Below are 10,925 nucleotides of genomic sequence, written 5' to 3' on the forward strand. Positions count from 1 at the left end.
AGGGTCTGCTGTACAGATTATCTCATCACCCAAGTACTAAGCCCAGTGCCCAATAGTTATTTTTTCTGCTCCTCTCCCTCCTCCCACCCTCCACCCTCAAGTACCTCCCAGTGTCTATTCCCCCGTCTTTGTGTCCATGAGTTCTCATCCTTCAGCTCCCACTTATAAGTAAGAACATGCAGTATTTGGTTTTCTCTTCCTGCATTAGTTTGCTAAGAATAATGGCCTCCAGCTCCATCCATGTTCCTGCAAAGGACACGACCTCATTCATTTGCATGGCTGCATAGTATTCCATGGTATATATGGACCACATTTTCTCTATCCAGTCTACCATTGGTGGGCATTTAGATGGATTCCATGTATTTTTTATTGTAAATAATGCTGCAATGAACATTTGGGTGCAGATGTCTTTTTGGTAGAATGATTCATATTCATCGGGCTGTATACCTGGTAATGAAGTTCTAAGTTGAATGATGGTTCTATTTTTAGCTCTTTGAGGAATTGCCACCCTGCTTCCACAAAGGCTGAACAAATTTACACTCCCACCAACAATGTCTAAAGTTTCCCTTTTCTCTGCAACCTTGTCAGCATCTGTTATTTTTCAACATTTTAGTAATAGCCTCTCTGACTGATGTGAGATGGTATCACATTGTGGTTTTGAATTGCATTTGCCTAATAATCAGTGATACTGAGCAGTTTTTTAATAGGGAAATAAACATTTTATAGGGAAATAAAAATTAAATATGTTTGTTGGCTGAATGTATGTCTTCTTCTCAAGTGTCCTGTTCATGTCCTTCATCCACTTTTTAATGGGATTGTTTTTGTTGTTTTTTTTTCTTGTAAATTTAAGTTCCTTATAGATTCTGGATGTTAGACCTTTGTCAGATGCATAGCTTAAATGTTTTCACTTATTCTGTAGGTTGTCTGCTCACTCTATTGATAGTTTCTTTTGCTGTGGAGAAGCTCTTTCATTTAATTAGATCCCATTTGTCGAATTTTGCTTTTGTTGCAATTGCTTTTGGCATTTTCATCATGAAATCTTTGAACTATTCTTATGTTCAGGATGGTATTGCCTATATTGTCTTCCAGGGTTTTTATAGTTTTGGGTTTTACACTTAAGTCTTTAGTCCAGCTTGAGTTGATTTTTGTACATGGTACAAAAAGGTACCATGTACAAAAGGTAAGGAAGGGTTCCAGTTTCAGTCTTCTGCATATGGCTAGCCAGTTATCCCAGCACCATTTATTGAATTAGATTTCCTTTTCCTATAGCTTGTTTTTGTACTGATACCTTTTAATAGCCACTAAAACATGTTTAGTGAAGAATGAAATATAACCAATTTTTATCACAAGAGTCAATAATTTTATTAATGCAGCTGTTTGACATTTTAAAGTGTTTTTAATACTTTTATTTTTGGTTCACGTTTAAACAAACACGCCCACTTATTTTTGTCAAAGCTTTGACCTTATCATATAAAGGTGCTTTATGAAAATACGATGATAAAAAGTAGATGTTGAAATGCATGATTGATCAAAGCAGAGAACACATTGGTTGATTTTGGACATTGGAAAGTTCAACTCTCTCTAAATATTTCTGATTCTCCTATGTGTTTTTAAATAGTATTATTGATGAATAATTTACATACAATAAAAATGACTCATTGTAGGTTTACAGTTCAAAGATTTTTAGTAAATGTATACAAAAGTGCAACTGTATACTGAAATTAAGGCAATTGAGGCAAAAATAACTTGATAAAATTTATTGGAAGCCAAATGTGAAGACTGACCCTGGAAGACATACTAACAAAGCTGGGTATGTTCAGAATCTGCTACAACTTGGAAGGCTCTCATGGGAAAGTTTAGAAGAGAAGGGCACCCTCCACACTGGAGCTGTCCTTTTCATTGGAGGACACAATGCAGAGGGCGTGATCACTGGCTATGGATTTCAAAACACAGGCTAAAACATGCAAGACAATCAGCAAAACTTCATGATTCAGAAACGGAAGACTTCATGACTTAGCAACAAATCAGTGTCTTCTTCAATGTCAGCACGACAATTTGAAGAACTCACCAAGAGATTTGAGGCATTCATGATAAGATTCCTTTCTCAAGGCAGGATGTCAGCCATGAGTCATAAGCACTCCCCCAGGCAGGTTAATCCGGAGCCCTGACACATGTGACCTGTGGGTAATCACAACCATAACAATCCCGTTTTAGAATACTTCCATCAACACCATAAAAACTTCTTCATGCCATGCCTTTTTTCAGTTAATCCCAAGTCTATCCCAAGTCCCAGACATCTACCCATGTGCTTTCTGCCTCCATTTGTCTTGTTTTCCACATCTATTCTGTAAGAGGAACCATGAGACATGTAGTTTTTTTTTCTTTTACTTAGCACTGTGCCTTTGAGGTTCATCTGTGTTGTGGTGTAGGGTAGTAGCCCCTCTTTCTTACTGCTGGATAATATTCCCTTCTATGGATGCAACACCAAGTGTCTTCCAATTCCTCACTTACTTGGGGTGATTCCAGTTATTGCCCTTCTCTGGATAGAGCACAAAGCATTTGAGTTATGGTCTTTTTGTGGAAATGTATTTTCATTTTTTTCAAATACATACGTAAAAGTAATATTGCTGGGTCATATAGAAAACACGTTTAACTGCTTAGAATTTTCCAAAATACTTTACAAAGTGGCTTTATCTGTGTACCCTCCCATGAACTATGTAAGAGATTCTCAGCTTTTCAGCACTCTTGCCATACTGTCAGACTTTTGCATTAAAGCCATTCTAGTCACTGCTAGTGGCGTATCACTGTAACTTTAATTTACATTTCTTTAATGACTAATGACATTGAGCATCTTCTCATGTATTCAAAATAACCATGAAGATAACTTCTTTGGTATAATATATTCAAATATCTTGCCCCTTTTTATTGGGTTGTTTGTCTTTTCATCTATTACCAAATTGTAATAATATTTTATATATTCTGAATTCAGGTCCTGTATGATCTGATTTTCAATAATTTCTTCTCATCTGCAGCAAGTGTATGTGAGTGAGTGTGTGTGTGTGTGTGTGTGTGACCTTTATTTACTGGTGAGGTATTTGGAAAAGAATAGTTTTAAATTTAAATTTTAAGTGAAGTTCAGTTTCTCAAGCATTTTCTTTTATGGATCATGCTTTAGTGTCATAGATAAAAAAATCTTTACTGAAACCAAGTTTACAAACATTTGCTCCTTCGTTTTCTTGTAAAAACTCCATAGTTTATGTTGGGTTTCATTTCTCTGTGATCCATTTGGCTAAAATTTCATGAATTGTGGACAGGAATGATCTATTTGTCTAGAATACTAACCTTTCCCCATTAAGCTGTCTTGAGCCTTTTCCTGAAAATCAATTACCAGAATTTTTACCTCCACTCTCTATTCTGTTACATTGTTTGCAATTTCTGCCATTACCATGAGTATCACATCATCCTGCTGATTTTAGATTTTAGAAAGTTTAAAAATCAAGTAGTACACGTTTCTAAAATTTGTTATTTTTTTCAAAATAGTTTTGGCTATTCTGTCTTTTGATTTCCATATACCCTTAAAATCAGCATGTCAAGCTCTATAAAAATACTTGCTGGAGTTTTGATAAGCATTTCATCAACACTATACAGCCAGTTGGGAGGAATTGTGATCTTAACAATATTGAATCTTCCAATACATGAACATAGTGTGTGTGTCCACAGTTATTTAGCCCTTTAATTTCTCTCACTAAAGTTTTGTAGTTTTCAGTGTACATATCTTGTGTTTCTCCTGGAATATTTATTTCTAAATATTTTATTCCTTAAAATGCTATTTTGAAGGACATTGTTTTATTCTAAGTTGGTTTTCAGACTGTTCATTGTGAGACGTACAATTACAATTGATTTTTGCACACCAATCTTACTTGCCTTATCTTGCTAAACTCATACAGAAGATCGTATAGATATCTTTTCTAGATTATGTGTGATTTGTTGAATACAGAATCATGTCATCTGTGGATAAAGAGATTTTACTTCTCCTTTCACAATACCTAAGTTTTAATTTCTTTTTCATGCCTTGTCACATTGTCTGGAACTTCTGGTACAATGTTGAATAGCAGTGGTGAGAGTGGACATCTTTGCCTGGTATTCAGTCTGGATGGAAAAGCATCTAGCTTGTCAATAGGAATTTTCTGCATAGTAGAAGGTAGACCCTTGTGAGCTGCTGTGTTTCTTCTCTGAGTCTGGTTGTATGACAGAGTCTTGGGTTTTTGCTTATTCTTCCACTTTGGTGGGATTTTTCCTTCTACACAGACTACAGAAATGATGGCAGGTCAGCGGCCTTACAGGAAGAGCTCGGCAGGCACTCGGAATTATACTTGCTCATTTATATCTTCATCGCATTAAAATCCCTGTTTGATTGCTGATTCAGTAAACAAGTTCAAGAAAGAGTGTTATTACTAGACATCTGCATTAGGCTTTATGTTCTATCGTAGGTTACCTATCTTACAAAAGATAATCATACAACCAACAAAAAAGAATAAAAGCACCCCAAAGTCTTCCCTTAGTAACAACAAAAAACATTAAACAGAGGCGAGGCCTCTAAACATGAATAGAATTATATTGCCTTTCTAATCTACACTAATATATTAATCTAACATATTTTGTATAGTGCATGGGAAGCGAATGTTTTTAAAATATTTCCTAATACAACGTATCTGTTTTAAATATTTATTCTGGGGTAAAAGGGCCCCTTCTGTCTTCATTCAAAGCTAAGACTCTTTGAAGGTACTGTCTTATTGGAGCCTTATTAATATATACAGACTCTATCAAGTTGCATCTTAGATGTGACCCTACAGTGTTCAGAATATTTGAGCTCACACCCTGTAGCCTCCACAGCTGGAAACACAGTGTTGCAGGTAGCTGCTTCCTTTTTGTGGGTCTAAGATCAACCCCCATGGTCCCCAGCTCTCTTTCCTTGCTTTCTTCCCTATTCTTAATACTTCAAATTAGCCATCTGGGTCCCTCCCCAGAACCTACAGGGCTCTGCTGTGTTGCCAAGACCCAAGTGTGTTGCCTTAAAAGTTTTGTTCCTTTTCTTCACTGATTTCATGAGCAATTTAAATGTGACTTTTTACTCTGTGCATGTCTTATTTATAAGTCATGTGCATGCATTTAAGCTAAAGTATATTGTGATTTTGAATATATTCTAGATGCATAGTAAATTTGCATCACTATTCACTGAAGTTTTACGGTTATATAAAGAATATCAAAATTGCATGTGGGCCTATCACACTTTCATTGAAATGATCTAAGAAAATATCCCAGAATAGTAGATTGAAAGTAAGAAAAAAAATTCAATATCATATCCACCACCTTGGAATGCTTATAAAAAATGAATGTTTAATCTTCAGGTATGAAAGGAATTGGGAGATGAGCTGTGGAATAATGAAAACAACTGTGTCATGTGTTGTTGGAACTTGGAAGGCATTTTGATTAATGCAACACTATTTAAAAGAAAAAAGCTATCCAGCAAATACAGAGAAACCAACAAGAAACACTTCTATTTTCATATGCTGTGATGGGGACAGACTTACTCATGTGGAAACCCAAGTTAGATAAAACAAGCTGTTTCTCCAGAGAGGTGGGCGGAAAGAGTTGCTCTGCAAATTCTTGGGTAGGAATTATTTATTCTTTGTGACCAGACCTGAGCATGTTGCCTTGAATAAATTTGGTACTGAGCAAAATATCTTCTTCTGTGTTGTTGTAGATAAATAATTAAAGTAAAGGTGAAGGTATGCTTAGGTTTTTTTTTTTTTTCTCTCCTGGTAAAGATATTTCAGCTTCTTATAAAGTCTCAGGATGTACTATGTTTCCAATATGTACTTGTACTGAATCCCAGGAACTAAGGCAGGTCAGAGATAACAAAATTCTCCCTTGAGGCTGTATTAAGAGCAAGAGGGCTATAATACATGGCTTCCTCTTTGCAATAGTCTCAGGACATACTCCTATATGTAAAGATACATCCTGATGTATGCTGAGATGTAGAAAAATATAGAAAGTGTGAATGAAGAATTACAAGAATAAAAGATAAAGCAGAGACGACCACCTACATTCAGTTTGTAGCTCTTTTTATGTATGTTCTGAACATGCTGCTCATTGCATTCATTTTAAATAGCCTCCCAAATAAGTACAGGTCTTAATCTCTCGAGCTGGGACTCCTGGGATTGTCCTAGTAGTGGAAGTTCCTAAGAGAGTCCCACAGAACTTGATGGGAGGTTGAAATACAAATCTGGAAAACAGCCTAAACAAAGTGTAAATGTGTAAGATTTAGCAAGAGAGGATAAACAAAGGAGGCTAAAGTGGGGCCGACACAGCAGGGTATACAAATTGAGTCAGTGCTGGACACTGGATTTTTTTCACAGGGCTCCCTCACATCTCAGCCATTGCTTTCCCCTGGGTCTTCCAGAGAAAAAGTACTAAATTTTAAAAGTAAATTAATTAATTAAAGGAAGTAAAATTCCAGGAAGATTTTTCAGATTGCCAAAAGTGGTCCAATCTAACATGTTAGAAAAAATCCGTTCAAGTTATCTCTTGAGGATGGTGTGGGTAGTGGGAGATTATGATTTAGTGGGGATAAAAGTGCTATTAAATGACAGAGACTGAGGTTTAGTTGGATGGGACTCTGGCCCTTAACAGCTGAGGGCAGTGTCACCTCATGCCATTGAGTCTGTGCATTCATCTTTAAAGGCCATTACAACGCAAATCTAGGAGGTCAGTTATAAGGACTAAGTAAAGACACACATCAAATATGTATCACCAGTAGATACTCGCACAGTAACAGATTTCCCCCCACCCTCTGCCCTTTATCCTTTTCAGTTTGGAGATCACAAAACCAATAAAACACGTGTATGAAAATGGACATTTAAGTCTGGGCACGGTGGCTTGTGCCTGTCATCCCATCACTTTGGGAGGCCAAGTTGTATGGATCCCTTGAGTCCAGGAGTTTGAGAATCAGCATTGAAAGTGTGATTTTAAACAGATTTGTCCAGCTTCAGAAAGTAAGTTACAGCTAATGACTGGCATTTTTTCAGAGAAAATGCTCCAAAAAATATGAAAGGAATTCATTACTTATGACTGGAGACCCTCAAGCATTTTGTGAAATGGGGGCTTCCTATGACTGGGAAAATTACAGCAGAGACCATATGTGGTGGGAAAGCTCGACTTTGAGTGGCAGGTTGAACAAGGCACGGGCTAGGTTTCATTTCACCGTTGACCCTAGCAGGGGTGTCCAATCTTCTGGCTTCCCTGGGTCACATTGGAAGAAGAAAAATTTTCTTGGGCCACACATAAAATACACTAACACAACGGCAGCTGATGAGCTAAAAGAAAAAATGGTACAAGCATAAATCCCATAGTGTTTTAAGAAAGTTTAAGAATTTGTGTTGGGCAGTACTCAAAGCCACCCTGGGCTGCATACAACCTGTGGGCCATGGGTTGGACAAGCTTGCCCTATGGTCTCTTTGTTTCTTTTATACAGATAAATACATTAATACGAACAGGTGTAAACATATGCATATGTGCAGACACAGGTAAAATTATAGGCACAGACCTATGCAACTTGGCAAAAGTGTGTGTGTGTGTGTGTCTGTGTATGTGTCTATATGTGTGCCATGTGTGTGTGTGTGTGTGCGTGTGTGTATGTGTATGTGTCTATATGTGTGCCGTGTGTGTGTGTGTGTGCGTGTGTGTATGTGTATGTGTCTATGTGTGCCGTGTGTGTGTGTGCTTGTGTTTGTGGGAGACAGGTATAGAAAGAGCCAGGACACGAAAGAAGACTTGACAGCTGGGTGTGGTGGCTCGTGCCTGTAAGCCCAGAGATTTGGGAGGCTGAGATGGCAGGATTGCCTGAGGTCAGGAGTTCAAGACCACCCTGGGCAACAAAGTGAGACCCTATCCCTACAAAAAAGTACAAAAATTAGTTGATCATAGTAACTCATGCCTGTAGTCCCACCTGCTCAGGAAGCTGAAGCAGAAGTATTGTTCGAGCTCAGGAGTTCAGGACTGCACTGAGAAAGAAAAAAAGAAAAAGAAAGAAGGAAAGAAAGAAAGAGGGAAAGAAGAAAGAAAGAAAGAAAGAAAGAAAAAGAAAGAAAGAAAGAAAGAAAGAAAGAAAGAAAGAAAGAAAGAAAGAAAGGAAGGAAGGAAGGAAGGAAGGAAGGAAGGAAGGAAGGAAGGAAGGAAGGAAGGAAGGAAGGAAGGAAGAAAGAAAGAAAGAAAGATGTAAATGTGTCTAATTATGGCTCTGCTCATGATTTTACTTGAATGACTCACTTGACACCATCTGGTTTTTCTTTCAGATGGAGAGTACATCTCATCTGTCCCGCTAGCATCACGGAGAAGAGAGCAGGGTGTACTCACAAAACATTTTCACATCTATTAACTCTTTTAATAGTAACAACTATAATAATCAGGATATGATAAATGTGAAAATTGTTGTTATAAACTTTTGATATGTGTTAAAATATTAATTATTATATCTAGAAAGACTATTTTGTTTCAATATTTGGTTCACACTTAATGGGCTTATTATATTTCTAAAATAGAAATGGCAGGTAAAATCAACAAATTATGATGTTTTATAACTGGTGAAGATTTTCCACCTGTTTTAAATATATTAATTGTCTTCCAGCTGCATGTCAGTCCTAGAGTTACCAAGTAAAAACCTGAAGATCCAATTACAAGTGTGTGTGTGTCTGTGTGTGTGCCTGTAGGTCTGTGTATCTGTGTGTGTGTCTGTATGTCTGTGTGTCTGTGTCTGTGTGTCTGTGTTCTGTGTGTGTATCTCCATGTGTGTGTTTAATTTATTCATGTTAGCTTTCACACATTTTCAACCCATATAAAATCATCTATTGTTATTCAGAACACAACTGCCTTTTGTTTGGCAAGATTGCCTCTCTAAATGTCAAGCCTATTAATTTCATATTATATTTTCTGTCCTCTAATGTAGCACGTTGTATGTATGAATTAGTATTCTTTCATGTCTTTTCATGAGACAATTTCTTCTCCTGCAAATATGGATATAGCATAACTGTGTAACCAAAATTCCTTGCCTGAGAAACCATATTATAATATTCAAAGTTCTATATAAACTATATCTATGTCTACCTTCATTTTCGCATATATCTCTTATTCATATACTTCAATATTATCAAATATTTCTACACCATTAATACAAAGGCACTCTTCTTCCTGAAAAGTGGTTCAAAATTCTGCCTGTGCCTTGGGGTCACCTGGGAGTCTTTAAAAATTCACTTTGATGTGGGCTCCACCATAGACAGAATCAAGTGGAATCTCTGGAAGATGAGATGTGGGCTTGTGATCAGCTATCAGTATTGCCATGAGATCCACAGGTGAACTCAAACGTCCAGCAAGGACTGGAAATAGCGATTCCAGAGTGACGCTACACATCACGGAGCCAGCACCCAGCTAAGGCTGGCAGGTGAAGATGAATGAATGAAATCACAGGCGTCTATTGCTCTCTGGGACCCATCTTTGTTTGCTGTTGTTCAGTATCCCTGAAGCTGCATGGTGTATCAGCACAAAGATCACTCCATCTATGGCACACAGCTGAAGACTGAAGCTTCTCTAGAGTTTGTATTTCTGTTTACGACAAGGCTTCTGCAGCCTCGCCCTCCAGTCCATGGAGTTGCCTGGTTTCCATGGAATTGCTTCCGTATTCCATCACAGCCCACTGTGGGGTGGGCTGGGGTGTCGGGAGTGAGGGTTGTGGGAACTCCTGTTACTGCTGCTGGTGAGGGCTCCCCGGGACTCCATCCCGGGCTTTCCTTGTGAGCCCTTCAGGGGCTCTTGAGAAATTCTTTATTGTGTTTGTCGTAGCTTCCTTTTAAAATCATCTTATCAACTCAAATGCCTCTAATTTTGGAATTAAACATCTGCGTTTCAATCAATTACTTTCTTCCTTTCTCCATTCGAAACATTTAGCTTCTTAAGTCTGTGGTTTTTAACCAGGATGCATGTAAGAACCACCACAGCAACTGCTCCAAACGCGTGAGCCAGGCCCTAAAGGGCTTCTCCTTAAAGTTTCATGAAGGCAGCACAAATACAAATTAACATTTCTAAAAGACCCTTTTGTGGGTCCGATTTGCATCCTGTCTAATATATTTTGCTACAAATATACTTTAAGAGTAAAAACATAAAATCATGTATGTTTGAATAATAAGGACAGAAAATAATTTTCACATACTTCACTATGATAGATGACACAAATCCCAATTTTACTACACCAACATATTGAAGGTGACTTTAAAATTATTTTCCAAAGCAAATAGCATAATTTACGCACCTATGGATACAGACGTGCTGTACTGCTATCAAGTAGGCACAGGTGACTTAGATAGGAAGTGAATTTTCAATGAGCTCCAATAAAAACCCACCTCACATGGCTGAAAAATATGTGAGTGTATGTGTGTATAGTTTATATTTATCTATGATATTATACACTGTATATCTTATGTGTTTTATGTGTTATATAATCATGTTATTCTATATTTATATGTTATAGTTTTGTCCATCATAAGTTACGGACTTCAAAACCAAACGCATCTACTCATGAAATCCAAAATGATACTGATACTTTATTTCAGAATTTATAGCAATTAAAAGTCAGTCATAATACTAAATAGATTTGAATACATGTTAAAGAGCCCATATAGATAACATATTTAAATGGATTTCAATCCAAGCAGAATATGTTGGCATGGTTTCAATACAAAAGATGGAAGCCAATGCCACAGCACCATGATGCTGCTCTCCACGTGCTAAATGGACATACTTAAGAGAAAATAAGTGGTCTATATTCATTACATGAACGAAAATAGCAAGCAGAATGGGGAAAAGGTAGATTCTAA

General features: G+C 37.3%; 1 long non-coding RNA gene across 1 annotated transcript; it reads right to left on the minus strand.

Annotated features, from left to right (window-relative positions):
- Positions 1 to 1,764: 1,764 nt before the first annotated feature.
- LOC139355715 (uncharacterized) lies at positions 1,765 to 9,460 on the minus strand. The gene is made up of 3 exons (XR_011606594.1): positions 9,288 to 9,460; positions 4,047 to 4,417; positions 1,765 to 2,178 (listed from the first exon to the last, which is right to left on the minus strand). It is a non-coding gene; the product is annotated as an uncharacterized lncRNA (long non-coding RNA).
- Between the last annotated feature and the right edge of the window lie 1,465 nt (positions 9,461 to 10,925).

This window comes from Macaca nemestrina, chromosome 8 (genome assembly GCF_043159975.1).
Source record: "Macaca nemestrina isolate mMacNem1 chromosome 8, mMacNem.hap1, whole genome shotgun sequence".
In the NCBI taxonomy this organism is placed as follows: Eukaryota; Metazoa; Chordata; class Mammalia; order Primates; family Cercopithecidae; genus Macaca; species Macaca nemestrina.